Genomic DNA, 9,411 nt, shown 5'->3' on the forward strand with positions numbered 1-9,411 from the left:
GAAAATGAAAGTCATTGTCTATAGTTTTGTTGTTTCGGTACGTTAGTAAAGTTTTAATAAATCTTCATATAGTGATTTGAAAACAAATTTAAAAGAACACTTTAGCTATCACCTGTTAGTTTTTCATTTGTTGTTGGACATATTGTAAAAGTCTTAACTGAGCATACAATAGTTAATTCACTAAAGTGTATGCGTTAAGTGACAGGTAAAAATTAAAGAACAAAGTATTAAAATTCGCTGTTTCCTTCAGTAAACACATTCTCTCTCTCTCTCGTTCTCTCTCTCACTCTCTGCCTCTCACATTCCCCGTCTCTTTACGACAGGCTTCTTTCAGTTTCACCATTAGTATTTATTGTTTCTGTCATCCAAATTATTTGATGATTCGCTAATGTGTATATATAAAATTAATATAAACAGCAGTTTGCAATGTTTCACCAAAAATGAGTCACTAAATGTGACCAGGGTGTTAGGAAACACCTACATTGCTAGAAAGAAGAGCTAAACCACTCTAATACTGTAGTTAACGCACATGAATGAAAACATATACACTAACAGAACCACAATTGTCTGAAAAGTGCTGATAATTTTCGATCGGAACCATATATTGCCATCATCGTCATTTAACTGGCAGGGATGCCGGTGTGGTTGTGTAGTAAGAATATATATTAGAGATATTTTCTTGGTCCACTTTGGATTGCTTTGATAATGTTGTGTTTGCATATATTTTCAGATCGAAAGAATGGCTCTCATGTTCTTAGTTAGGCTCATTTTTGTTACATGTCTCCACAGATAGGAGGACATCAAGCACACTGTTAGCTCATCTGCTTTCGTGTCCTTTGGAATTACAGGCAAAGTCTGATGAAAGTCTCCTGAGAGTACAGTGGTAACCCCAACCATTAATAATTTAGAATTTCTTAAATCTTGCAAGCTTCAATTCAGAGCTTCCAAAGACCTTTTGTTGGCCATCATACATTCATCCCAAATAATGAGATGACATTTCTTTAGAATGTGTCCCAGATGTTTTGCTAATATTACAAACTCATGTCTCAATACTAGCTATAGTCAAGGGCAATTTGAAAGTAGAGTGAGTTGCTCTTCTTCCCAGGAGTAAAATAGCGGCAATGCCTGAAGAAGCAACAGCCAAAGCTATTTTTTCTCATCACACTTTGGTAAGTAAAAGCTTAGTGACAAATGGTTTGCCAATTCCTGTGGGAGCATCAAAAAAAAAAAAAAAAAAGCCCACCCATTTGATCAAAAACCCTTTCTAGTATAGTATTATAGAATACTTTCTGTTCAGGCAACAATTTAGGTTCATTTTCACTTACATATCTTGAGAGGTCTTCGATGTCATAGGAAGTCCCATTTAATAGATATTTTCTTAAACTATCAAGTTCAGAACGATTGGTATGAGGAAGTCCATGCAATTTATTCCCTTTCATAGAAACAACTTTGTCTTCAATGATAATTAATGCAACATTGTAGATTTCGTCACTGTATTCTATTTTCATGTCAGGTATTGTAACTAAATCTGGTATTTGTAATCTTCCACAAGATAATTTCTCTAGCTTAGCCATATTGACACTGGATCCCCTAAATTACAGTATTTAAGGAGAATGGGAAATGGTGTTCTTAAATTGCCTCCTGTGCAAGACACAGAAACCTCTGACATAACTGCCATCCAATGACTACCATCCTGTAACAAAGATAACATAAAAGCTACTTCTCTATTCAAAGCACAAACATCAACAGTTCAAAGGTCGATAAAAGATGTGGGACCATGAATTTCATGGAGAAGCAAACGTAAGTAAAAACATTCCCACTGAGTTGGATGCACAGAACAAACTCTTCCCAGAACATTGTCGAATCGGATATCAGGATAACCATCAACCTCAGTGCCTCTTTTTTTGCGAGTCCATTGTTTGTTGTTCCATGATGATATTATGGTAATATGAGGGTTTCAGTGAAAGAGTCTTTCTGGCAATGTTTATAAAATGCTGTTAATGTAGTTTTTCTTGGAGCTAGAGATTGCTGAGCAGCAGTTTCTGTAGTGAAATATATTATTTGCCCATTCTCTAAATGAACAGAGAGTTGTTTCACTGGAGGATATCATTCATGAATAGGGGAAACCAAATATTCTCCAAGGAGCCTCATTGCTGCAAATATGCCACCCCATTTGGAAGCGTGCCACATCATCTTGAAATGTCTGTTGTTGAAGTGTGAACATTGCAGCATCCAAACCCTTATTAACATATTTACAAATGTACTTACTCTTTTACTTGTTTCAGTCATTTAACTGCGGCCATGCTGGAGCACCGCCTTTAGTCGAGCAAATTGACCCCAGGACTTATTCTTTGTAAGCCTAGTACTTATTCTATCGGTCTCTTTTGCCGAATCGCTAAGTTATGGGGACGTAACCACACCAGTATCGGTTGTCAAGCGATGTTGGGGGGACACAGACACAAACATACATATATATATATATACATATATACGACGGACTTCTTTCAGTTCCCGTCTACCAAATCCACTCACAAGGCTTTGGTCGGCCCGAGGCTATAGTAGAAGACACTTGCCCAAGGTGCCACGCAGTGGGAATGAACCCGGAACCATGTGGTTGGTAAGCAAGCTACTTACCACACAGCCACTCCTTTAAGAATTACAATACTAAATATTTATGTAAGCATTGAATATCTTAGACAAAAGAGGGCAGTAAGACACTATCCACTGATGACCAATTGTATGGTGACCAATTTTTGTTTCAAAACCTCCACCTTGTGGTGCCTTTCCTCTATATGATAGATATCCATCATTACCTGTTTGTGTTTCTTTAATGACATTTTTAGGATAATGTTTTGTACACTTCTTGTCTTTCATGAAAGGTGCAGTTGGGTTGAAGTCACCACATGGGCCATGAACCATGTTCGATTTTACAATTTCATAAAGTTCTTTGTCTTTTGTGGAGTTTGGAATTACTGCTGCGATTATGGAATCAATCTCATCAGTTTGAATTTTCTGCAAAAACCATTTATAAAGTCCATCAATTTCAAAACCTTGAGATAAAAAAAACTCTTGTAGTGTCTAGAAAAAGTTCAGGACGTCCATAATTACGCACATAAATCATGGCAACCTGTTTCTTTATTGCATATATCTTGGGCTTCCTGTAAAACTGGATGGGAGAATACAAAGTTGTCCAAGCCCTATCCCAGCAATATCATTGTTAATGTCATCCCGTAAATGCATGTAAGATTCTGAACGTAGTTCTTTTTGGTGCATTTTTATGTAGCATAACCTCTCCGACTCTATTTTGGCATACATATCAACAATATAGTGGTGAAAAAGATCTTGGCAATAGTGAAGATGATTAATCGAATTACTTTGAATCATCAATCCATAAACATAATAATCCATACAGGATACAGTCCTTTTGGAATTGATTCCTCCAAAGTTGTATCCATCTTCTCTGTTAGCATAAAACAAGGGATATTGTATGAGTTTCATTTATGAACGTAATGCTCTTGTCATGATATTTCAAAACAATATCTTGTTTACTATGTTGTTCTCCAACCATAATAATAGTCCCTTCATTACACTCAGGAACATGGAATCAATGGACATGTCCTCTGGCTGGTCTTTTGTTGGCATCGATGCCAACTTAAAAAAGTTTGCAGTTGAAATATATTCTAAAACATACTGAAAGCTTCTCACATAAGAATTCTCTTTGTGAAACATTTGATGCAACTTAAAAATAAGTTCTAATCTTGAACTTGGACAATTCTTGTTTTGACATTGTACTTCCTTTTGAACGTCACCTATAAAATACATTTGTAAAAATTGTCGATCTTTAAAGGCTTAAGAAAGCCAATTCTGTGATAAATTTGTCCTTGAACTTTAAAAGTTGGCATAAACCCACTTTCCCTAATAATTTTTGCCCCAAATGATGTCAACTGAAAAGTAGAATTGTGTACTCAAATATTTTTAAGAAAGTGTTTTAATTCTGAAGTGGTACCCAAAAGAAGTTGTTTTATAAGTTCTGGAGGCTCAATTATTGGTAAATGGACTTTTACCTTTAGAACAACACATACCTAATGATTCCTTGTCCCACTTCCTAGCACCACACTTTTCAAATAGGCAGCACTGGTGCCACCAGCATGGGTGCCAGTCAGGTGGCATTGGCATCGGCCACAACTACATTTCCATTTTTTACAATTATTGCGTATGTATCATACGGACTCTTCCTGAAGAATTCAGTAATTTTTGTTGTTTTTGAGCAAGAGTGACACAGCTCTAAGCATACAGTTACCATCAACTATGACTTTATTAAAGGTGTGAATTAATAAATTAATGTAATTGTTGAATATATTTCAATAAATTCAGTAAGAGACTTCACTTTCAGTTTAAATTTTAGATAGTTTTGTGAAGGGAATGTGACGGAAAAATTACAACACCAAAAGGGGTAAGATACTAAATTACAGCAATTTCCCTTTTAGAAATTTGTCTTTCTAACTTTGCGATAGATGAATGAGTGATTATAATTTTGTAAATAATAAAAATGAAATTAATAAGGTACTTCATCTTCAATGTTGACTTGAAATGTTGTCTACATGAAAAGAAAAGTGAATTCACTCCAAGTATTTAGCAGTTTGTTCATAAATGGGGAAAAAAAGGAATACTTTGGTTATTTCCAGATAATTTCAGTTTAAACATTGTCCAATACTTGTCTATAGATTTATGTGTGTGTTACGGAGAAAGACAGACAACCAGACAGAGAGTGAGAGACAGAGGGAAAGAGAGTGGGAGACAGAGATTGAAGCACGAGTGTATCGCTGAATGACAACTGTATTAACATTACGATCCCACTGCCACTTCATATTTGTCGCTTACACAACTGTCCTCCCCTTCCAATATCAGTCACACTCTCTATGCAACACTTTCCCCTCATACTATCACTCTTGCACCCTTCCCATTTTATCAAATGCTAGCCCAGCCTGCCACTTCAATTTTATAAGTTATAAGATATATACAACAGGCTTCATTCAGTTTCTACCTACCAAATTCACTAATAAGGCTTTGGTCAACCTGAGGCTATAGCAGAAGACACTTTGCCCAAGGTGCCACACAGTGGGACTGAACATGGAACGATGTGGTTGGGAAGCAAGTTACTTACCACACAGCCATGCTTGCACACACACACACATTATATATATATATATACATATATATATATATATATATACATATATATATATGTATATATATATGTATATATATATATATATATATATATATATATATATATATATATAGAGGTGCATATGCGACAGGCTTCCACACAGTTTCTGTCTACCAAATTCACTCACAAATCATTGATTGGATTTGGTCTATAGTAAAAGGCATTTCTCCAAGATGCCACACAATAGGACTGAACCCAAGCCCATGGGAGATGCAAAGTGTGTTTCTTAACCATGTGTGTACATGAATCTTGTCATCCCAAGGGTTTGCTTCTCACCACCTGAGCAAAATTACAATCAGATATTTACATTTCTTGTCACATTATAGGATACTCTGGACTTCTGAGGACCTGTGGAATAAAAAATCCTTTACTTATAAAACAACTAAGTGTTAGTGACAGGAAGAGCATCTGGCCATAAAATGCTGCCTCAAGTAATTTTGCATCCAACCCATACAGGCATCAAAAAACAGACGTTAAACAGACAAGCTTCTAAAGCAGAAAAAACATCATATTACATAACCTGTCGTCTGGCTGACAGTCAGGGTAGCACTGATGACCTTGTGACCAGATCCCTCCACCCATCTTCTGCCTCTCTCATCTTTTCCACTCACTGATGTTGTTTTCCTACCTCTGACTGTCCCCTGAAGAATTGTTTTGGCCATCCCTGATGAGCGAATGACATAGGACCCTCATAGGGTCCTATTGCCTGCCTTATTCTTCTTTTCACTTCCTCATTTATTCTTTTACTCGTTTCAGTCATTTGACTGTGGTCATGCTGGAGCACTGCCTTTGGTTGAACAAATCAACCCTGGACATCTTCCTTGTAAGCCTGGTACTAATTCTATTGGTATCTTTTGCCGAACCACTAAGTTATGGGGATGTAAACACACCAAAGTCGGTTGTCAAGCAATGGTGGGAGAGGGAGGGAATACACACAAATACATATACTCTTTTACTTGTTTCAGTCATTTGACTGTGGCCATGCTGGAGCACCGCCTTTTAGTCGAGCAAATCGACCCCAGGACTTATTCTTTGTAAGCCTAGTACTTATTCTATCAATCTCTTTTGCCGAACCACTAAGTTATGGGGATGTAAACACACCAGCATCGGTTGTCAAGTGATGGTGGGGGGACAAACACAGAAACATACGCACACACACACACATATATATATATATATATATATACATATATACGACGGGCTTCTTTCAGTTTCTGTCTACCAAATCCACTCACAAGGCTTTGGTTGGCCTGAGGCTACAGTAGAAGACACTTGCCCAAGGTGCCACACAATGGGAATGAACCCGGAACCATGTGGTTGGTAAGCAAGCTACTTACCACACAGCCACTCCTGCGCATACAACGGGCTTCTTTCACAAGGCTTTGGTTAGCCTGAGGCTACAGTAGAAGACACTTGCCCAAAGTGCCATGCAGTGGGACTGAACCTGGAACCATTTTGTTGGCAAGCAAGCTCCTTACCACACAGCCACACCTGCACTATTTGTGACACAATCTCTATGATATTCCCAAAAGTCTCATGAAACATTTTAATGTTCACTTTTCTGCGCTTGCATGGGTTAGATGGAATTTGTTGAGGCAGATTTTCTATAGCTGGATGCCATTCCTGTTGCCAGCCCACATGCTTTCTCAGCTAGGTAATATTTCCTCGTGGCTGGGCATGTTTTCATTGAAGACTGGAAAGAAAGGACACCACTTACGATGGTGATGCTTGTTCACATTCATAAGGTCAGGAGTTCAATTCCTGGTGGTGTGTTGTGTCCTTGAGCAAGATGCTTTATTTCACATTACTCCAGTTCACTCAGCTGGTAAAAATGAGTTGTGTCTGTATTTCAAAGGGCCAGCTTTTATGCATTCTATGTCATGCTGAATCTCCCCGAGAACTACTTTAAAGGTATGCATGTCTGTGGAGTACTCAGCCACTTGTACATTAATTTTATGAGAAGGCTGTTTTGTTAACCAGATCAAATGGAATCCTCATCATTGTAAGTGACACAGTGCTAGTTATTTCACATTGCTCCAGTTCACTCACCTGGCAAAAATGAGTTGTACCTGTAATTCAAAAGGGGCCAGCCTTGTCACACTCTGTGTCATGCTGAATCTGCCTAAGAACTACTTTAATCCTTTAAGGTCAGGCGTGGCTTATTGATAAACTTTCTAAATTGTGAAGAAGATAGGTGTGGTATATAAGCCACATTTGGTAACCACATGACGTTCAAAGATTTCCAAAGAGAAACAGTATGCCAATTGCTTGCCAAATATGGCAAACTCAAATACAGCACCATGGAGTTTGGCAAGTGGTACCATTGACAGACTAATGGCAGGACCCTTCATGGAAAGGCTGATCATGTCCCAAGTACAGGAACAGGAAAAAAGGCCAAAAGTGGTGCCTTGTTTGTTCATCCATGACCAAAAGAGAACAGAAAGCAAGCTATGTGATAACTTGGTGTCCTGAGTGCAAAGTGGGTCTCTGCCTAGGTGCATGCTTTCATGAATCCCACACAAGCAAGAATTATTGAAATATAATCATAAATAGTAGTTAGAATTTAATTTTAAAATCTTGTATTTCCCCCCGCTCCCTTTTCTGCATCCTGCACAAAAAAACTTGCTATTTATACTCAACCTTAAAAGGTTAAAGGTATGTCTGTGTGTGGAGTGCACAGCCACTTGCATGTTAATTTAACAAGCAGACTGTCCTGCTCTGTTTGCAGCCATCATTGTCAAAACACTCACAATCTGGAAATTATTTTCATTTCAGGACAAAAGTTTGTATAGTTTGCTGGAAAAAAAGGAGGCTAAGCTGAACCAATACTCACCCACCCTGTCTGATAACATAAATTCACCTGCAAACGATTAACTCATTAGCATTTAAACCAGCTGTATCCAATCCAAATATTCTGTTGTATTTTGAAATAGCAGATTTGGCCTCTCACACTTACCCAACAATATCATTCTAGAAATTAACAGTTACCTCATCAAGATCTCAAAGCTACAAAATAATGCATGCTTAATTCAAAACAATGTGAATAAATAAGCATCACATTTGATAGGGTAATCTGAATGCTGAAGGGTTAAACAGGCCATACTCAGCCCAGATATTCTGTTTATGTTCAAACTGAACAGATCTAGCCTTTCACACCTAACCTACAGTGTCATTTTAAAAATAAACAATCACAACATCGATATATCGAAGCTTTGAGATAATGCAAGATTAATTCTGAACAATGTGAATAAATAAGAGTAATTTGAATGTTAAAGGGCTGAACTCAGCATATCTGGCCAAAATATTCTACTTGTTTTATGTCCAAACTGAGCAGATTCAGCATCATTTTTAAAATAAACAATTCCATAAAAATCTCGCAACAAAATAATGCATGATCAATTCAAAATAATGTGAATAAATAAGCGTTGCATCTAACAGTGCAATCTGAATGCTACAGGGTTGAACTGGCCACATTTGGCCTCTCACGCCTACCCTACATTCTGAGTAATCTAAATACTAAAGAGTAAAGAAAAAAAAACAAAAACAACAAAGAAAATAGATGTGTAGAGAATTTATCTCAGTATATATGTGTTCATGTAAGCATTATGTATGTATATATATATATATATATATATATATATATATATATATATATGCATGTATACATTGCATGTGTATGTGTGTATATATATATATAAATATATATATATATATATATATATATAGTTTTACAATAAAAACAATAGAAGAACAGTTCAAGATGGTTCTGCTGTTATAAGTTCAATTCACACAGATTCTCATTGTTCATTATCATTATATATATGTGTTTACGTATATATATATGTGTGTGTTTGTGTGTGTAGATAAATATATGAAGATCAGCCTGTAGGTATGTTAATGTATGTATATATACATATATAAATGCGTGTGTTGTGGCGTGTATGTATATATGGCTACAAACGGTTTTTGTTTTCCAAATCTCAAGTGTGTAAAATAAGTGTGATTAATGGATGCAGGAGTTATGCATGTATGTATATTTCTTGCCCTACAGATATTTATTATTATATACATTCATTGGATTTGTACACATATAATATATATATATATATATATATATATATATGAGTGTGTGTGTGTGTGTGTGTGTGTGTATGCATGTGTGTGTATGTATCCATATATAT

The sequence above is a fragment of the Octopus bimaculoides genome, chromosome 29 (genome assembly GCF_001194135.2).
Source record: "Octopus bimaculoides isolate UCB-OBI-ISO-001 chromosome 29, ASM119413v2, whole genome shotgun sequence".
Lineage (NCBI taxonomy): Eukaryota > Metazoa > Mollusca > Cephalopoda > Octopoda > Octopodidae > Octopus > Octopus bimaculoides.